Source organism: Balaenoptera acutorostrata, chromosome 17 (assembly GCF_949987535.1).
Source record: "Balaenoptera acutorostrata chromosome 17, mBalAcu1.1, whole genome shotgun sequence".
In the NCBI taxonomy this organism is placed as follows: domain Eukaryota; kingdom Metazoa; phylum Chordata; class Mammalia; order Artiodactyla; family Balaenopteridae; genus Balaenoptera; species Balaenoptera acutorostrata.
This window is the reverse complement of record NC_080080.1, coordinates 34,960,087-34,982,365: the sequence shown is the minus strand read 5'-3', so window position 1 is coordinate 34,982,365 and position 22,279 is coordinate 34,960,087. Positions and strand designations below refer to the sequence as shown.

At 38.7% G+C, this 22,279-nt stretch overlaps 1 protein-coding gene across 10 annotated transcripts in view; it reads right to left on the bottom strand.

The window, feature by feature from the left end:
• NCALD (neurocalcin delta) overlaps positions 1-22,279 on the bottom strand; it is a 445,048-nt gene that overhangs the window by 366,861 nt on the left and 55,908 nt on the right. Inside the window, exon 1 of one of the 10 annotated variants that reach the window (XM_057532214.1) lies at positions 11,151-11,171. The exons of the other annotated variants lie outside the window; for them this stretch is intronic. The gene's annotated coding sequence lies outside the window, so the exon portion shown is untranslated. Of the gene's footprint in view, positions 1-11,150; positions 11,172-22,279 lie in introns of those variants that run through there. 10 annotated transcript variants of the gene reach the window in all.

Here is a 22,279-nt window from a genome sequence, read left to right as displayed (position 1 = left end):
GTTGTGTCTGTCAGTTGTTTTTTGTTTTGGGGGGTTTTTTTTGGTTTTTGGGGGGGGTTGTTTATTTTAAGAATTATTTTTTATATTAATAACTTTATTTTATTTTATTTTTCTTTCTTTTTTTTTTTCCCTCCCTTTTCTTCTGAGCCATGTGGCTGACAAGGTCTTGGTGCTCCAGCCAGGGGTCAGGGCTGTGCCTCTGAGTTGGGAGAGCCAAGTTCAGGACACTGGTTCACAAGAGACCTCCCAGCTCCACATAATATCAAATGGCGAAAATCTCCCAGAGATCTCCATCTCAACGCCAAGACCCAGCTCCACTCAACAACCATCAAGCTACAGTGCTGGACACCCTATGCCAAACAACTAGCAAGACAGGAACACAACCCCACCCATTAGCAGAGAGGCTGCCTAAAATCATAATAAGGCCACAGACACCCCAAAATACACCACCAGACGTGGACGTGCCCACCAGAAAGACAAGATCCATCCTCATCCACCAGAACACAGGCACTAGTCCCCTCCACCAGGAAGCCTACACAACCCACTGAACCAACCTTAGCCACTGGGGACAGACACCAAAAACAACTGGAACTACAAACCTGCAGCCTGCGAAAAGGAGACCCCAAACACAGTAAGTTAAGCAAAATGAGAAGACAGAGAAACACACAGCAGATGAAGGAGCAAGGCAAAAACCCACCAGACCTAACAAATGAATAGGAAATAGGCAGTCTACTTGAAAAAGAATTCAGAATAATGATAGTAAAGATGATCCAAAATCTTGGAAATACAACGGAGAAAATACAAGAAACGTTTAACAAGGACCTAGAAGAACTAAAGAGCAAACAAAAAGTCATGAACAACACACTAAATGAAACTAAAAATTCTCTAGGAGGATTCAATGGCAGAATAACCGAGGCAGAAGAACGGAAAAGTGACCTGGAAGATAAAATAGTGGAAAAAACTACTGCAGAGCAGAATAAAGAAAAAAAGAATTAAAAGAATTGAGGACAGTCTCAGAGACCTCTGGGACAACATTAAAGGCACCAACATTCGAATAATAGGGGTCCCACAAGAAGAAGAGAAAACGAAGGGAACTGAGAAAATATTTGAAGAGATTATAGTTGAAAACTTCCTTAAATGGGAAGAGAAGTAGTCAATCAAGTCCAGGAAGCACAGAGAGTCCCATACAGGATAAATCCAAGGAGAAACATGCCAAGACACATATTAATCAAACTATCAAAAATTAAATACAAAGAAAAAATATTAAAAGCAGCAAGGGAAAAACAAACAGATAACATACAAGGGAATCCCCGTAAGGTTAACAGCTGATCTTTCAGCAGAAACTCTGCAAGCCAGAAAGGAGTGGCAGGACATATTTAAAGTGATGCAAGGGAAGAACCTACAGCCAAGATTACTCTACCCAGCAAGGATCTCATTCAGATTCGATGGAGAAATTAAAACCTTCACAGACAAGCAAAAGCTAAGAGAATGCAGCACCACCAAACCAGCTTTACAACAAATGCTAAAGGAACTTCTCTAGGCAGGAAACACAAGAGAAGGAAAACACCTACAATAACAAAGCCAAAACAATTAAGAAAATGGTAACAGGAACATACATGATGATAATTACCTTAAATGTAAATGGATTAAATGCTCCCACCAAAAGACACAGACTGGCTGAATGGATACAAAAAAAAGACCCATAAATATGCTGTCTACAAGAGACCCACTTCAAACCTAGGGACACATACAGACTGAAAGTGAGGGGATGGAATAAGATATTCCATGCAAATGGAAATCAAAAGAAAACTGGAGCAGCAATTCTCATATCAGACAAAACAGACTTTAAAATAAAGACTATTACAAAAGAAAAAGAAGGACACTACATAATGATCAAGGGGTCAATCCAAGAAAAAGATAAAACAATTGCAAATATTTATGCACCCAACATAGGAGCACCTCAATACATAAGGCAAATGCTAACAGCATTTCCGCTTTTATAAGGGGAAATCGACAGTAGCACAATCATAGTAGGGGACTTTAACACTCCATTTTCACCAATGGACAAATCATCCAAAATGAAAATAAATAAGGAAACACAAGCTTTAAATGGCACATTAAACAAGATGGACTTAATTGATATTTATAGGACATACCATCCAAAAACAACAGAATACCCTTTCATCTCAAGTGCTCCTGGAACATTCTCCAGGATAGATCATATCTTGGGTCACAAATCAATCCTTGGTAAACTTAAGAAAATTGAAATTGTATCACGTATCTTTTCCAACCACAATGCTCTGAGACTAGATATCAATTACAGGGAAAAAAATCTGTAAAAAATACAAATACATGGAGGCTAAAAAATACACTACTTAATAACCAAGAGAACACTGAAGAAATCAAAGAGGAAATCAAAAAATATCTAGAAACAAATGACAATGAAAACACGGCGACCCAAAACCTATGGGATGAAGCAAAAGCAGTTCTAAGAGGGAAGCTTATAGCAATACAATCCCACCTCAAGAAACAAGAAACATCTCAAATAAACAACCTAACCTTACACCTAAAGCAATTAGAGAAAGAAGAACAAAAGAACCCAAAAGATAGAAGGAAAGAAATCATAAAGATCAGATCAGAAATAAATAAAAAAGAAATGAAGAAAACAATAGCAAAGATAAATAAAACTAAAAGCTGGTTCTTTGAGAAGATAAACAAAATTGATAAACCATTAGCCAGACTCATCAAGAAAAAAAGGGAAAAGACTCAAATTAATAGAATTAGAAATGAAAAAGGAGAAGTAACAACTGACACTGCAGAAATACAAAGGATCTTGAGAGATTACTGCAAGCAACTCTATGCCAATAAAATGGACAACCTGGAGGAAACGGACAAATTCCTAGAAATGCACAACCTTCCGAGACTGAACCAGGAAGAAATAGAAAATATGAACAGACCAATTACAAGCACTGAAATTGAAACTGTGATTAAAAATCTTCCAACAAACAAAAGCCCAGGACAAGATGGCTTCACAGGAGAATTCTATCAAACATTTAGAGAAGAGCTAAAACCTATCCTTCTCAAACGTTTCCAAAATATAGCAGAGGGAGGAACCCTCCCAAACTCATTCTACGAGGCCACCATCACCCTGATATCAAAACCAGACAAAGATGTCACAAAGAAAGAAAACTACAGGCCAATATCACTGATGAACATAGATGCAAACTCCTGAACAAAATACTAGCAAATAGAATCCAACAGCACACTAAAAGGATCATACACCATGATCAACTGGGGTTTATCCCAGTGACGCAAGGATTCTTCAATATACGCAAATCAATCAATGTGATACACCATATTAACAAATTGAAGAATAAAAACCATATGATCATCTCAACAGATGCAGAAAAAGCTTTTGACAAAATTCAACACCCATTTATGATAAAAACCCTCCAGAAAGTAGGCATACAGGGAACTTACCTCAATATAATAAAGGCCATATGTGAAAAACCCACAGCCAACATCATTCTCAACAGTGAAAAAGTGAAACCATTTCCACTAAGATCAGGAACAAGACAAGGTTGCCCACTCTCACCACTATTATTCAACATAGTTTTGAAAGTTTTAGCCACAGCAATCAGAGAAGAAAAAGAAAAAAAAGGAATCCAAATCGGAACAGAAAAAGTGAAGCTGTCACTGTTTGCAGATGACATGATAATACACATAGAGAATACTAAAGACGCTACCAGAAAACTATTAGAGCTAATCAATGAATTTGGTAAAGTAGCAGGATATAAAATTAATGCACAGAAATCTCTTGCATTCCTATACACCAATGATGAAAAATCTGAAAGAGAAATTAAGGAGACACTCCCATTTACCACTGCAACAAAAAGAATAAAATACCTAGGAATAAACCTACCTAAGGAGACAAAAGACCTGTAGGCAGAAAACTATAAGACACTGAAGGAGCTTCCCTGGTGGCGCAGTGGTTAGGAATCCGCCTGCCAATGCAGGGAACACAGGTTCGAGCCCTGGTCTGGGAAGATTCCACATGCCGCGGAGCGGCTAGGCCCATGAGCCACAACTACTGAGCCTGCGTGTCTGGAGCCTGTGCTCCTCAATGGGAGAGGCTGCGACAGTGAGAGGCCCGCTCACCGCGATGAAGAGTGGCCCCCGCTCGCCGCAACTGGAGAAAGCCCTTGCACAGAAACGAAGACCCAACACAGCCATAAATAAATAAATAAATAAATAAATTTATTTAAATAAAAAAAAGACACTGATGAAAGAAATTAAAGATGACACAAACAGATGGAGAGATATACCATGTTCTTGGAAAGGAAAAATCAACATTATGAAAATGACTATACTACCTAAAGCAATCTACAGATCAATGCAATCCCTATCAAACTACCAATGGCATTTTTCACAGAACTAGAACAAAAAAATCTCACAATTTGTATGGAAGCACAAAAGACCCCGAATAACCAAAGCAATCTTGACCAAAAAAAACGGAGCTGGAAGAATCAGGCTACTGGACTTCAAACTATACTACAAAGCTACAGTAATCAAGACAGTATGGTACTGGCACAAAAACATAAATATAGATCAATGGAACAGGATAGAAAGCCCAGAGATAAACCCACGCACATATGGTCACCTTATCTTTGATAAAGGAGGCAAGAATATACAATGGAGAAAAGACAGCCTCTTCAATAAGTGGTGCTGGGAAAACTGGACAGCTACATGTAAAAGAATGAAATTAGAACACTCTCTGACACCATACACAGAAATAAACTCAGAATGGATCAAAGACCTAAATGTAAGGCCAGACACTATCAAACTCTTAGAGGAAAACATAGGCAGAACACTCTATGACATAAATCACAGCAAGATCCTTTTTGACCTACCTCCTAGAGAAATGGAAATAAAAACAAAAATAAACAAATGGGATCTAATGAAACTTAGAAGCTTTTGCACAGCAAAGGAAACTATAAACAAGACGAAAAGACAACCCTCAGAATGGGAGAAAATATTTGCAAATGAAGCAACTGACAAAGGACTAATATCCAAAATTTACAAGCAGCTCATGCAACTCAATATCAGAAAAATAAACAACCCAATCTAAAAATGGGCAGAAGACCAAAATAGACATTTCTCCAAAGAAGATATACAGATTGCCAACAAATACATGAAAGGTTGCTCAACATCACTAATCATCAGAGAAATGCAAATCAAAACTACAATGAGGTATCACCTCACACCAGTCAGAATGGCCATCATCAAAAAATCTACAAACAATAAATTCTGAAGAGGGTGTGGAGAAAAGGGAACCCTCTTGCACTGTTGGTGAGAATGTAAATTGATAAAGCCACTATGGAGAACAGTATGGAGGTTCCTTAAGAAACTAAAAATAGAACTATCATACGACCCAGCAATCCCACTACTGGGCATATACCCTGAGAAAACCATAATTCAAAAAGAGTCATGTACCACAATGTTCATTGCAGCTCTATTTACAATAGCCAGGACATGGAAGCAACCTAAGTGTCCATCGACAGATGAAGGGATAAAGAAGATGTGGCACATATATACAATGGAATATTACTCAGCCATAAAAAGAAACGAAATTGAGTTATTTGTAGTGAGGTGGATGGACCTAGAGTCTGTCATACAGAGTGAAGTAAGGCAGAAAGAGAAAAACAAATACCGTTTGCTAACACATATATATGGAATCTAAAAAAAAAAAATGGTTATGAAGAACCTAGGGGCTGGACAGGAATAATGACGCAGACGTAGAGAATGGACTTGAGGACACGGGGAGGGGGAAGGGTAAGCTGGGATGAAGTGAGAGAGTGGCATGGACATATATACACTACCAAATGTAAAACAGATAGCTAGTGGGAAGCAGCCGCATAGCACAGGGAGATCAGCTCAGGGCTTTGTGACCACCTAGAGGGGTGGGATACGGAGGGTGGGAGGGAGACGTAAGAGTGAGGAGATATGAGGATATATGTATATGTATAGCTGATTCACGTTGTTATAAAGCAGAAACTAACACACCATTGTAAAGCAATTATCCTCCAATAAAACAATAAAAAATAAAAGAATGTTAGGGCTTCCCTGGTGGCACAGTGGTTAAGAATCCGCCTGCCAATGCAGGGCACATGGGTTCGAGCCCTGGTCCGGGAAGATCCCACATGTCATGGAACAACTAAGCCCGTGTGCCACAACTACTGAGCCTGCACTCTAGAGCCCATGGGCCACAACTACTGAGCCTGTGTGCTGCAACTACTGAAGCCCACGTGCCTAGAGCCCGTGCTCCACAAGAAGAGAAGACACCACAATGAGAAGCCCGCGCACCGCAACGAAGAGCAGCCCCTGCTCACCGCAACTAGAGAAAGCCCGTGTGCAGCAACAAAGACCCAGGGCAGCCAAAAATAAATAAAAATAAATAAATAAATAAATTTATTTTTAAAAAAGAATGTTAAATGCGAAGACTCTACAACCACACAAAAAGTTCAAGGGAAAATTAACCAACCCCTGTGGAGAAAAGGGAACCCTCTGGAGAAAAGGGAACCCTCCTACACTGTTGTTGGGAATGTAAATTGGTGCAACCACTATGGTAAACAGTGTGGAGGTTCCTTAAGAAACTAAAATAGAGTTACCATATGATCCAGCAATCCTACTCCTCGGCATATATCCAGAAAAGATGAAAACTCTAATTCAAAAAGACACATGCACCCCAGTGTTCACAGCAGCAATATGTACAATAGCCAAGACATGGGAGCAACCTAAGCGTCCACTGACAGATGAATGGGTAAAGAAGGTGTACTCTGTGTGTGTGTGTGTGTGTGTGTGTTTGTGTATATATATACACAATGTGTGTATATATATACACAAGGAATATTACTCAGCCTTAAAAAAAGAATGAAATAATGCCATTTGCAGCAACATGGATGGACCTAGAGGTTATCATACTAAGTGAAGTAAGTCAGACAGGGAAAGACAAATATCATGTGATATCACTTATTATGTGGAGTCTTAAAAAAAGATGCAAATGAACTTATTTACAAAACAGAAATCAACTCACAGACATACAAAGCAAATTTATGGTTACCAAAGAGGAAAGAGAGGGAGAGATAAATTAGGAGTTTGTGATTAACAGATATACACTACTATATATAAAAGAGATAAACAACAAGGAACGACTGTATAGCACAGGGAACTATATTCAATATCTTGTAACAACCTATAATGGAAAAGAACTGAATCACTTTGCTGTACACCAAAAACTAACACATTGTAAATCAACTATACTTCAATGAAATAAATAAATAATTAAAAAATAATAAACCACTCTTTCCAGTAGTTTTCTCCATGGTAGGTTTGACTTTGTGCACAGGCATTTTAAACTAGAGTTTGTCCTAACTCTCTACTCCTTGATAAGATCCCTAGGGGTGGGAGTTATAGCTGATCTGATTGCTAGAACCAAGTTTATCTCATTTGCTCAGATAGTACAGTGTTCCATGTATTTTGCAGAACTTAATGAAATTCTAACCAACACATTAGGAATAAGTTACTAACATAATATGTGTCTGTGTGATATGAAATTACAGCAGGAAACACACAAGGCCACAAATATGAACTGTTTAAGTAAGATAAGCTACTTCTGCATATTAATATTAAAAAACGTTGCAACTTCTTATCCATTCATTTTGTCATGTCACTTGCTGACAGAATAAGCAATAGTAGTCACCAAACTTAATTCCATTAAGTAAGTTAACTTCTTTCTTTAACATGTGGAAAATATCATTCTTTGGTTCAGGCTGGGAAACAGAGTCCAATTCATGAAATCAACGTTCTAAGGAAGCCTAGTTTGGGATTCACTGCTGTGAAAAATCTCCTAGCAATTCATCCATCACATCCATTCTATGAGTGTCCAACAAAGCTTTCTGAATGCTGTGGAAGCCAGCAGGTGGTCAGAGTATGCTACATTACATTTGCCTGGATCCCCAGAGGAAACTCTAAAATAAAAAAAGATAGGTCCTGGGGCTTCCCTGGTGGCGCAGTGGTTAAGAATCCGCCTGCCAATGCAGGGGACACGGGTTCGAGCCCTGGTCCGGGAAGATCCCACATGCCGCGGAGCAGCTAAGCCCGTGCGCCACAACTACTGAGCCTGCGCTCTAGAGCCCGCAAGCTACAACTACTGAAGCCTGTGTGCCACAACTACTGAAGCCCGCGCGCCTAGAGCCTGTGCTCTGCAACAAGAAAAGCCACCACAATGAGAAGCCTGCGCACTACAACGAAGAGTAGCCCCCGCTCACTGCAACTAGAGAAAAGCCCACGTGCAGCAGCGAAGACCCAATGCAGCCAAAAATTAAATAAATGAATAAATAAATAAATTAAAAAAAAAAAAAAGATAGGCCCTTACGCCCAGACTCAAATTCTAACCAATAAGCAACTATGTTGTAGTCTTAAGTTGTTGACCAAGTAGCTTCTACCCACTTAAGATGATAACCTCAGCTCACCTGAGTTGGAAATCTCTTTTTTGCTTATAGGATAAGTGATTTTCCAACCACAGGAAAGTTTAGAATTAAAGATGGGAATGAAATCACTCAAACTTAAACTTATGTGTTAAATTTAGGAATAAGTTTTGTAATCATCAGGACACTTTGTATGCATTTGGTATTTATTTGTAAAATTTAAGAACATCTGACATTTTAAAATCTGACAGTTTTTTTTAAATTTCAGTTTAAAATGTATGATGACTTTAAGAGTCTGAAGGTGAATGTGCATCATTTAATTTAGCATTTATTCACTTATTAGCAATTACTAAGCATATTCTTTGTACCCAGAACTAGAAGAATGCAAAGGAATTAATACAGTATTTTAGGCTGAAAGGGCCCTGTTGTAAAGAAGTTTATATACTGGTGCTTGGAGTTGAATTCTGGGCCCCAAAACTTCATATGTTGAAGTCCTAATGCCCAGTGTCTCAGAATGTACCTTATTTGGAAATAAGTCATTGAACGTATAATTAGTTAAATTAAGATGAGGTCATACTGGAGTACGGTGGGCCCCTAATCCAATAAGACTGGTAAGAAACACCTTAATCTCTGATTTCTAGGCTCCAGAACTGTGAGACAATAAATTTCTGTTGTTCAAAGCCACTAGGTTCCTGGTACTCTGATACGGCAGGCCCAGCAAACTAATACAACTAGTTATTTACTTATTGCCTCTTAGCTCTAAGCCCAGTATTCTCTTTTCTTCTCTGGGATGTTGAGGATGGGACTCTGCAAAATTGATTTCACTAACTCTCTTGTCAGCTGGCTTCCTGGAAGTTTCTGCCAGTACAAGGCACTAGAGAGAGACTGGAAGCTGAGAGGAGAAAGAAGGGACTTCCTTCTGGTTTCTCGTTTCTGTCAGCATTACACCAACAACAGTACAAGGCTGGCCTCAGTCCCCAGTTTCTCTCCACAATGCCAACACTAACCATCCCATGTCTCCCTGGATGTGCTGGCAGCTGGGCCACACCCTCCTGGCAGTCAAACTGCCAGCTGCTGCACAACATCAACAGCCAGGCTGCACCCACCTGAGGTCCAGCCCATCCCCTCCAGGCCCCTCCCCAGAGCTCCTAGGTCTCATCTTCCTACCTCCTCCCTGCTGCTTCTTGCAGTTACTACCTCTGAGTGACTTCAGCATTTCCTTTTTGCACTTTCTGATTTCCAGTACACACAGAACCAACTCCCTGTGTGAAACCTCTGCTATTTGAAATACTTAGTGTGGTTTTGGGTTTTCTGACTGGATCCTGACCGATTTAGCTTACAACCCCCATAGAGAGACAAATATACAAAAATTAAAAAATATAAGCAGGTCAAGATTCACGATAAATAATGTTTGCAATGTGCAGGTAAACACTTCCAATTTGATGTTGATGAGAATAAAAACTAACTCAAATTTTCTGCTGGGAAGTTTGGGAAAATGAATCTAAAGATAAAATGTACACAGACTGAGTCCTAGAATCCCACTGCCAGAACTGTATCCTAAGGAACTAATCAGATAAATGCTCAAGATTCATGTACGAGTATGCCCATTGCAATATTGTTTATAATAGTAAAAAAATAAAAAATAAAAAATTTACCAAAGATGTCCATCTACAAATCACTGATTAAATTATTTTACATACATACACACACACACATACACACAAACACACACACAAGAAACCCTAAGAAGCTATTAAAATAATGGAGCTCTATATTTTTTGACATGGAAATATACTCATATCACAGAACATTACATGACAAAAGCAGATTTCCAAATAGCAGGTATAGCATTAAAAAAAATGTGGAAAATAATTATAATTATTTCATAACAAATAAGTACAAAAAGTAATTATTTCTGGGTGGTAGGAATTCCGGTGATCAAAGTGCCAGGTGCCTTGGGGCAAAGAGAAGTGTTCTATTAATAATAGTCACATAGCCATGGGGCGACCTGGCCCTGCCCTTCAGCAGGTCAGAACCAGCCCCATGGCCCCATGGTCAGCTCAAACAGCCATGTGGGCACATAGTCACACCCTGTAGGTGGGCAGCTACCTAATGCCTCCCCAGGCCACACAGGAAGCCTACTCTGCAACCAGTGGCCCACAGCCTCCACACTAGGCTTCATAGCCAACCAGGCCAGGGGCCAGCCCTGTCTACCAGTGAGCCAAAGTAGTCAGCCCCTCCACAACAGGAGGTTACACACAGCCCATAAGGGGGGCACCCTCAGAGCATACAGCTCCGGTGACAAGAGGGGAGTGTGCTGCTGGGCCCCACAGGACGTCCCCTACATAAGTCCACTTCTCCAATATCGGGAAACACAACTGACCTGCCTGATACCTAGAAATAAACACAAAGAACTGGGCAAAATCAGGAGACAAAGGAATATGTTCCAAACAAAGAAACAAGACAAAACCTCAGAAAAGGAACTAAATGAAATGGAAATAAGCCATTTACCTAATAAATAGTTCAAGGTAATGATTTTAAAGATGCTCACTGAACTTAGGAGAAGAATGGATGAACACAACAAGAATTTCAACAAAAAGTTAAAAAATATAAAGAAGAACCAAACAGAAGCTTAAGAATACAATGACTGAAATTTAAAAATACCTTAGAAGGAGTCAACAGTAGATTAGATGATACAGAAGAATGGATCAGTGATCTGGAAAACAGAGTAGTTTTGGAAATCACTCAAGCTGAACGGAGAAAAGAAAAAACAATTTTTAAAAATGGGGATAGTTTAAGAGACCTCTGGAACAATATCACACATACTAAAATTCACATTATAGAGGTCCCAGAAGGAAAAGAGAGAAAGGGGCAGAAGAAATAATAGCTGAAAACTTCTCTAACTTGGGAGATGAAACAGACATCCAGGTCCAGGAAACACAGACAGTCCCAAACAAGATGAACCCAAAGAGGTCCACACCAAGACACATTAAATTAAAATGTCAAAAATTAAAGAATCTTAAAAGCAGCAAGAGGAAACCAGCTACTTACATACAAGGGAACTCCCATAGACTATCAGCTGACTTTTCAGCAGGAACTTTGCAAGCCAGAAGAGAGTACACAACATATTCAAAGTAATAAAAGGGAAAAAAAACTACAACCAAGAGTACTTTAGCCAGCAAGGTTATCTTTAGCTTTGAGGAAGAGATAAAGAGTTTTAGAGACAAACAATGCTAAAAGAGTTCAGCATTACTAAACTGGCTTTACAATAAATGTTAAAGGGACTTCTCAAAGTGGAAAAGAAAAGGCTACAACTAGAAATATGAAAATTATGAAAGGAAAATCTCACTGGTAAAGGCAAACATACAATAAAGGTAATATAATCAATCACTTATAAAGCAAGTAGTAAGGTTAAAAGACAAAAGTAGTAAAATGATCTATATCTGCAATAGGTAGCAAAGGGATACACAAAACAAAAAGATGTAAAATATGATGCCACAACATTAAATGCGGGGCTAGAGGAGTAAAATGTAGGGCTGTTAGAATGCATTCAAACTTAAGAGATCATCAGCTTAAAATAATCACTGATATATAAGTTGTTATATATGAACCTCATGGTAACCACAAACCAAAAATCTAAAATAGATACACACCCACACAAACGAGAAAGGAATCTAAACATACTACTAAAGGTAGTCATTGAAATCGCAAGAGAAGAGAGCAAAAGGAGAAGAAACAAAAAAGAACTATAAAAACAACCAGAAAACAATTAACAAAATGGCAGTAAGTATGTTTTTATGTATCAATAAACACACAGAGTGGCTGAATTAATTTTTTAAAAGCCCCATATATATGCTGCCTACAAGAGACATACTTCAGATCTAAAGACATACACAGACCGAATGTGAGGGGATGGAAAAAGGTATTCTATGCAAATATAAACAAAAAAACCCCAAAAAGATTAGTGAGAATGTGGAGAAAAGGGAACCCTCATGCACTCTGGTGGGACCGTAAATTGGTGCAGCCTTTATGGAAAACAGAACGGAGGTCCCCCCCCCCCAAATTAAAAATAGTACTGTCATATGGTTCAGCAATTTCTCTTCTGGGTATTTACCCAACAAAAACAAAAAAACTAATTCAAAAAGATATATGCACCCCAATGTTCACTGCAACATTATTTACAGTAATGAAGAGATGTAAGCAACCTAAGTGTCTACTGATATATGAATGGATAAAGAAGATGCACGTACATATGCACAATGGAATATTACTCAGCCATAAAAAGAATGAAATCTTGCTATTTGCAACACGGATACTCCTAGAGAGTATTATACTAAGTGAAATAAGTCAGACAAAGCAAAATACCATGTGATCTCACTTATATGTAAAATCTAAAAAACAAAATAAGCAAGCAAACAAAGCAAAATGAAAACAGACTCATAGATACAGAGAATAAATGGGTATTTATTCGCCAGAGGCAAGGGTGTGAAAGGGGGCAAAATCTGTGAAGGGGATTAAGAGGTACAAACCTCCAGTTGTAAAATGAGTAAGCCATGGGGATATAATATACAGCATAAGAAATATTGTCAAGGGCTTCCCTGGTAGCGCAGTGGTTGAGAATCTGCCTGCCAATGCAGGGGACATGGGTTCGAGTCCTGGTCTGGGAAGATCCCACATGCCGCGGAGCAATTGGGCCCGTGAGCCACAATTACTGAGCCTGCGCGTCTGGAGCCTGTGCTCCGCAACTAGAGAGGCCGCGACAGTGAGAGGCCCGCGCACCGCGATGAAGAGTGGCCCCCGCTTGCCACAACTAGAAGAAAGCCCTCGCACAGAAACGAAGACTCAACACAGCCATAAATAAATTAATTAATTAATAAAAAATATATATATATTGTCAATAATATTGTAATAACTTTGTATAGTGATAGATGGTTACTAGACTTATCCTGGTGATCATTTCATAATGTATGCAAATGTCAAATCACTATGTAGTACAGTGAAACTAACATAATATTGTCTGTCAACTACATTTCAATTAAAGAAATAAGTAAACAAATGTCATAAAAATACTTATAGAATACTGTTTTAATGTCAGTATGTAAATGCTTAAGAGAACCAAATATATAAAATGTTGAAAAATTCAACTATTTGGAAAAAAAAATCACCCTGCATTTATATTATTAAATCCAAATTTACAAGGGTATGCATTCTTTTATTTTTCTCTTTTCTATTATTTCTACCACTCTCATTTTTTTCAAGGTGATCCATATGTATTTAACACCAATAACACAGTTTATTCATATGCTAGCTCTTAATCGACGTGTGAGCCTAATCTAATAGGAAAATGTCAACCAATATGGAAGAAGATCTGTGGCCTCAATTCAAAACTGCCTTAAATATTTTATCGACATACTGCTTAAACTTCTAACAGCATCTCTGCTGCTTGCAAAGAAACAAAGAAACAATGGAATTACCTCCTTAGAAACAAACTCATCATGCAATGGAAGAAACATCTTTTTCCAGCCACATGGACAACAGAATCTATGAAAGAAATGGCTACTTGCAATCAAAATGCAAAAATGGGTATCAAAGTCCTATCAGTGCTTTTCCTCCTGGGAGTCATCGCAGCTCCCAGGCTGCCACTTCACAGTCCCATGAATCTTCAGAATCGGCAAGAGCCGCTGCGTACTGGGAAAAGACCACCACCCACTCACATGAGCCCTCATCCTCACTCTGTAACACAATCTCACTCACAAAATCCAAGTGCATACTAGAAATCTAAAAATAACATTACTCCTGGAATTTAAAAGCTCAAAACTGAAAATTTCCCAGGCTTCACTCCAGTAATACTAAAAATGCAGATTTTTTTTTCCTACACCAACAGAAGCTTGGGGAATTGGGACTGAAGGCAATGAAGTCCAGGAATCCATCTGCTCCGTGATATCCTGGGGAGAAGCAGTCACTGCTTTTTCAGAAGTCTCAAAATGCTTAGCAAGAGTCGTATAGAACATAAATAACACGAACATACCATCAGAGAAGCATCCTGGAACTGGGAACCACAAACTAGGCAGAGAATCTTCAAAGTACCTGTAGCAACCCTTACAAATCTAGATGTACCAACTCACAAAAGTGGGTTTTAGGGCTTCCCTGGTGGCGCAGTGGTTGAGAGTCTGCCTGCTAATGCAGGGGACGCGGGTTCGAGCCCTGGTCTGGGAGGATCCCACATGCCGCGGAGCGGCTGGGCCCGTGAGCCACAGCTGCTGGGCCTGCGCGTCTGGAGCCTGTGCCCCGCAACGGGAGGGGCCGCGATAGTGAGGGGCCCGCGCACCGCGATGAGGGGTGGCCCCCGCTTGCCGCAGCTGGAGAAAGCCCTCGCACGAACCGAGGACCCAACACAGCCAAAAATAAATAAATAAATAAATAAAGTAGGGGAAAAAAAAAATTATTAAAAAAAAAAAAAAAAAAAGTGGGTTTTAACCAGCATCCTTTCTGTTGGTGGTGGTTTACTGATCATGTAGAATAGTAAATTACAGCTTTAATTTCATTGTTTTCCCCATCATCATTTAAATAGTCAACCAAAATTCTCTTAATATCTCCCATGTTTAACGTACTATGGCTTTGCCTCAAGAATCAGGTCTCAAGTAGCTCACAATCTGGTGGGGGAAGAAAGAAGTGTACAAGAATTTTGCAATATGGCAAGAAAATTTTAAAAATAAAAGGCATAAATATTAGAAAGGAAGAAGGAAAACTTCTTTCTTAGCAGGTGACATAATTATGTGCCTTGAAAATCCAAAGGAACGTATCTACAAACAACTATAACAACTAGTATGTGAATTAAGGAAGAAACAAGATACAAAATTAGTATACAAAAGCCAGTTGCATTTCTATATACTAGAAATCAACAATCAGAAAATAAAATTTAAAAAGTAATACCATTTACAATGGCATAAAAAATCAGATACGTGGGAATAAACTTAACAAAAGAAGTGCAAGAACCCTACACTGAAAATATTGCTGCTGATGAAAGAAGACCTAAGCAAGTAGATTGTTAAGATATCAATTCCCAAATTGACCTATAGGTTCAACAGAGTTCCAATCAAAATCCCAGCAGGCATTTTTTTTTCAGAAACTGACACGCTTATTCTGAAATTTATATTGGAATTCAAAGGATCCCAAACAGCCAAGACAATTTTGAAAAACAAAAACAAAGTTGGAGGGCTTAAACTTCCAGACTTTAAGATATACTATAAAACTATAGTAATTAAGACAATGAGCAAAAACTTGAACAGGCACTTTACAAGAGATGATATACAAATAGACAATAAGTATATGAAAATGTGCTCAACATCATTATTGATGATGGAATTAAAACCACATGCTTCATTAAAATCACAGTGAGATACCACTACACATACAATACTATGGAAAAGATGTATACCACCATCAAATGATGGTGAGGGTATAGATCAACTCTCATATATTTCTGGTAAAAATGTAAAATCAAATAACCCCTTTGGAAAACTATTTGGTGGTTTCTTGTAATGTTAAACATACACCTACCCTATAATCTAGCAATCCCTTTCTAGGTATATGTGCATGAGAAAGAAGAATTTGTTCAAGAATATTTATAGTATCTTTATTTATAATTGTGAAAAACTGGAAACAACACAAGTTCACCAACAGGGGAATGTATAAACAAATTGTTATAGAATGGAATTCTACACAGCAATAAAAAAAAAAGGAACTAACAAATGATGGACACAATAGCATGGATGCAATTCAAAAGCATTATCTTAAGCAAAAGTAGCCAGACAAAAAAGGGTACATATTGTATGATGCCACTAATTTGAAGTTCAAGGACATGAAAACTAATCTATGATGACAGAAATCAGAACACTCATTACCTTTGGTAGCTGGCAGCAGTTATTAACTGGGAAAGACCATAAGGGAACTTACTGAGGTGATGAAAATGTTCTGTCTTGATCTGAGTGGTAGTTGCACAAGAATATGCATTTGTAAAAATTCACTAAGTTGTACAATTAAGATTTTTTCATTTACTATACATAAATGATATCTCAACATGAAAGAACATATAGAAATAACCAGATGGTAGGAGGATAAAATGTTCCAGAAAAGATGTGCATGTAAATGGGTATTGGATGGTGAAATTTCTATCTGAGGTGGTAGTGAAGAATGCGGGTGGGGGCATTACATTTAAAATGACTCTTGAAAGAGGGAAAAGACTTGAATCTAAAGAAATGTAGAGTGAAGGTGAGAGAAGGAAGAGGATACCGCAGGAGAGAAAACATTACGCATTGCTATGGTCTGAGTGTTTATGTTCCCCCCAAATTCATGTGCTGAAATCCTAACCCCCGAGATGAGTACTGGGAGGTGGGGCCTTTGGAAGATGCTTAGGTCATGAGGGTGAAGGCTTATGAATGGGATTAGTGCTCTTCTAAAAGAGACCTGAGAGAGCTAGCTTGCCCCTTCCACCACGTGAGGACACGGTGAGAAGGTACCATCTATGAGAAAGCAAGCCCTCATCAGACACTGAATCTGCTGGTGCCGTGATCTTGGACTTCCGGCCTCCAGAACTGTGAGAAGTGGACGTTTGCTGTTTATGAGCCATCCAGTTTATAGTATTTTTGTTATAGCAGCCCAAACACACTAAGACACACATTAAGTGAGAATCGAAACTGAGGTAGATATGACAGGAACAGAGAAGATGTGAAGAATATTACAGAGCCACAGTGTACCTGATTTGCCAAGTCATAAAACACAAAAACTGGAGCTCAGGAGAAAGGTCAGAGCTAAAGATGGTTAAGAGAGTGAGTCATGCTTAGAGAGGCGACGTGTACAGCTGGTTAATAAATATTTGTTGGGTGGATGGATAGACATAGAGGATGGACAGATAGGAGACTGAATCAGATTGTCAAAAGAAATATACCAGGCTTAGCCGTATAAAACTGCTGGTATCTAACCACTTTTCAACCTTCTAAAAATTGCAGTTTCATATAGTTTGGTCTAACAGAGAAAGAAAAGATAGAGGTCAAGAGTATTTCTTAAGGGCTTCCCTGGTGGCGCAGTGGTTGAGAATCTGCCTGCTAATGCAGGGGACACGGGTTCGAGCCCTGGTCTGGGAAGATCCCACATGCCACGGAGCAGCTGGGCCCGTGAGCCACAATTGCTGAGCCTGCGCGTCTGGAGCCTGTGCCCCGTGACGGGAGGGGCCGCGATAGAGAAAGGCCCGCGCACCGTGATGAAGAGCGGTCCCCGCACCGCGATGAAGAGTGGCCCCCGCTTGCCGCAACTGGAGAAAGCCCTCGCACGAACCGAAGACCCAACACAGCCAAAAATAAATAAATAAATAAATAAATAAATAAGAAAATCCTTTAAAAAAAAAAAAAAAAAAAGAGTATTTCTTAAGAAGAGGAGGAAAAGCCAGAGAAAAGAGCAGACAGGGGAAAATGCAAAATAATAATGATAATAGCAATAACAAATGTATTGCCTTAATTTAAAATTTTCTAAGTAAAAACTCTTGCCTAAGGGTATGAACTGACAATTTACAGAAGATACACAAAGACAAAATTCATATAAGAAATATTCAGCATCACAATAACCAGAGAAATAAGCATTAAAACCATGGGATACCATTCCAAAGATTTTTTTTTTTAATAACAGTATATGTTTCTGGCAAGGGTTTAGGAAAACATTCTCACACATTTCTTTAAAAAATATAAATTCACATACAGACTTTCTAGAGAGCTACTTATCTGTATGTAAAAATTCTTTAAATTTTGCACATTTAATTTATTATGAATTTATTTTGTGTATAAATGTGTTATGTGTATGGTAAAAAATTTATTATGTGTATAGTAAAAAATATGCATACATAGATATATGTAGAAAGATGTTTACCACAACCTAATTTATAATATAAAACATATTAAAGTAACCTGAAGGTCCAATAATAGGGAATTTTAGAATATTATACAGTTATTTTTTTAAAGCCACCCTTTTATAAGATTATTTAATAATATAGGAGAAAGTTCACTATATAGCTAATCTCCAAAATAACACTTTGAAGTTGTCCCCTTTTTGCAGAAGAGGAAATATAAATATATAAATACACATATATATTCAATAAAAAGAACATCTGAAAGAAAATACACCAAAATCCCTACACAGTAGTATTATGGTAAATTTTTTTTAATTTTTAATTTTCTTTTTTTGTTTTTAACAACAGCATGGATTACCTAATTTTCAAACAAACTAAACATTATTTATTTTGAAAAAAACTATTGCCCTCAGATTGTCAGGTAGCATACAAAACAGTCCAAAGGCGCACAGATGGGTTTACCACAAAGCTTCTTCAGCTTTAAGCTTCAGGACCGCTTCTGGGGGCACATGGGCCTTCCCAATACTCTAGGTGGGTCCTAACAGTGTGCCTACATGGTCATTTGTTTCTTTGTTTAATTTTGCACAAATAAGCTATTTTAAGAGCAATTGGTTAAAACAGTTGTCTCGACCACAATCTCTCCTCCATCAGACTTTGTCTCAGTTTAGGTGGCATCAGAATTGCCCTGGGCATTTTGGGTCTGGATAAAAGGAAGTTGAGTTGGGATATATTTAGTTTGGGGCTTCACAGGACATATTAATAAGGTTTATGATCATTTCCAGGTATAGTTAAGTTATTGCTGGCTGTCCCAGGGTAGATACGGTTTTCAGGAATATTCCCGCCACCCACGGCGCTGACTCACCCATTGTCATTTGATGAAGGTGCAAGGCCAGAAGATGTGAACATGTCTTAGGACCTTAGGCACTTCAGGGTGCCCAGTACTAGAAGTATGTAGGCTGAAGGAGAAACAAGTTTTGAAACATACAGAGCCAGAAGCTAGTCTACAGAAAAAAATCTACCAATCACCAGAGGTGTAACAGAAGTTTCAGCTCTCACTGACATCTACAGTCATTTTTCAGGACTCCATGGGACTATAGAGGTACTAAGGCAGAGGATAAGCTAGCAGACAGATCTGGTGAAGGAAATGGCACCAGAAGCAAAGCCTAGCGTCCACAGGTTGCTTCTCTAGTGTTGATCCAAGCATCTGGACAAATTCCTGTTCTAATCTGTGAAGTTCTCCCTGTCTTTAACTTTTACCTCAGAAGTTCCTGACCTTGGTATAACAACTCATTCTGAACCCCTAAGAGTCTGACCTGACTTCCTGTTTGTCACATTTACTTCCTTTGATATCTTAATCCTTGTGCCCCAAAGCCAGACGGGTTACCTGTATCCTTCTCCTCACTGGTCTCTGGGTTTCAGGAATTAGGCTTCATGGTCTTCAACCCTGACTGAACTTGTATCAGCAACTTTCATGTCAGTTCCACAGGAAATCCTCAACCTCTTGCTGTGGGCATAGTGCCTTACACACAATATTTATGAGTTATGGGCATACAGATTTATACACACCTCTTTCTACAAAGGACTTGAAGAAGCTATAAAATATATGCATAAACTAGAATTTTTCTTAATCAATTATGGGCATTTCAGTTGTGGTTACATTCAGCTATGAATCTTTGATTACTGCTACTCCACATTCCTTATGTATAGCTTTCTTCCACTGCTCATAAGATGGCTGCTGTATCTCTCAACATCATAGCTGCATTCCAGGCAAAAGGAAAGAGGAAAGTGAAGACACAGCACCACAGGCTTCTACTTAACATCTCTTTGCTCAGAACTGAGTCCCATGGCTACCTTTAAGGGTACGGAATTGAGTTTTTAACAGGGTCCACCGCTGCCCTGTACAAAATCAGGGTTCTATAAGAAAGAAGGGTGACACAGAGCAAGTAGCCAACTAACAGCAAGTGCCACACCAAGGAAAGTACAAACCATGTAGATGTTACCAAAGTCTGTGTGGTTCAAAAAATTTGTCCTTATGTGTCTGTGAGTATTTATATAATATTATATGCTTCTATGATTATGTCAATCTGCTAAAAATTAACACTCAATAACCCAGATAAGTACTTACAGAACATCTTAGAGTTCCCCTTTTCTCCTTCGTATTTCTCCCTTCTGAAAACTTCCCCTCCTTATTTAAATCAATAATAGAATCTTAATGATAAACTTGAGAAGTTTGACAATGTGTATCAAGACTCACATAATATTCCTACATTTTAACTCATAATTAGGGTTGCCAGATTTAGCAAATAAAAATGCTGGATACCCAGTTAAATTTGAAATTTAAATAAAAATGAATACTTGTTTAGTATAAGTATGTACCGAATATTACATGGGACATACTTGTACTAAAAAACTACTCATAGTCTATTTGAAATTCAAATTTAACTGGCATCCTGTGTTTTATGTGGCAACCCTACCCATATTACTGCTCCTGGGACTTTATCCTACGGAAAGAACGCAAAAGTAAAGAAAAGAGCCCTGCAGTGACATAATAGTGAAAAACTGAAAACTAAGTAAATGCCCTCAAAGAAGAGAACAGTAAATAAACTCTGGTCATTCTAATCTATGGAATAGTACACAGGAAAAAAAACCATTAAATTATTTTTAAAATTATAGAAGCATACGCAAGTTTTGTGTATGCTATAATTAAAACACTAAAAATACATACAAATAGCAGAAAGACCAAAAAGAAATAAGGAAAGAAAAAAAGTTGTGTTTATTAGGAAAGATTTGAGATTTTCTCTCCTTCTCAACTTATGAAATATCACGATAATCTTTGTAAAATATCCTGCTAAGAGAACACTGCTGAGTTATGGTTAGTAACCAAGTTGAGCTGATCACAGAGGTGTGCAGATGAGGGAAATCAGTGTCATCCCCAGGAAGGTGCTGAACCACCTGGCTTCTAGATCCTGGCTTTGCTGGTTCTAACAGAATACCTCCCTGAAAATGAGACCGAGGGGTTGGGAGCAGAGAAACGGAATAAGATTTTAGCAGCCGTGTAGCACTTGCCACATTTCAAAGGTATTAAATTGAACAATCTGAGTGAGAAAGGTCAATTCTATTATCATAGTTGATATGTAGAAATAGAAGCTCAAAATTTGCCAGGGAGGATACATCCTCTCACAGCAAGAAGAATCGAGGGAACTAACACAAATAATACCTGTATTCATCTAAGAGGTTCTGGATTGATTGAGTTCTCTCTGACTGTTTCTCTAAGCATGGACCTCTAATGCTGCTGATCAGGAACTGTAATTCCATACAATGAATGGCTTGCCTTCCTTTTTCAAGGATGCATGCCTTAAGCTGTTTTTCTAATGGTGATGGTGGATTTGTACAATCACCTACACTTTTCACCCTGCTGTGCCTGTGGCCCAATTATGCCTCAAATCTGCACAGCAAACCTGCTGGCCAGGAATGGAGTGAAGCAATGTTAAACCAGCTCCCCCAAACACCCGCTTCCCTTAGAGGACCCCTCTGAAACCGAGTCTCTTAATCAACATCCACTCACAGCATTCCCAAACCTAAGTCGTGCTCCCTTCTCTATCTCTCCCCTGAGGGGAACTTGGGATGCCTTAGCACCCTCTGAGTGAAAGATTTATTCCGACAGAACCTGTATGAGGTTGAGAGGATCATTTCACAACTGCCTGGAGAAGTGCTGACTACGATGGTGGCCCCATCCTATGGTTCCTCCACAGGGCACAAGATACTTGATACTTGGGGTTATTGACACTGGATTGTATCCATGGATGTGGACGTGGAAAGGAATTTTAAGGCTGGACCAAGAAAGGAGAAAAGGCAAAAAGGTGAGAAGAAATCCAGACACTGGTGGTACCAAGGG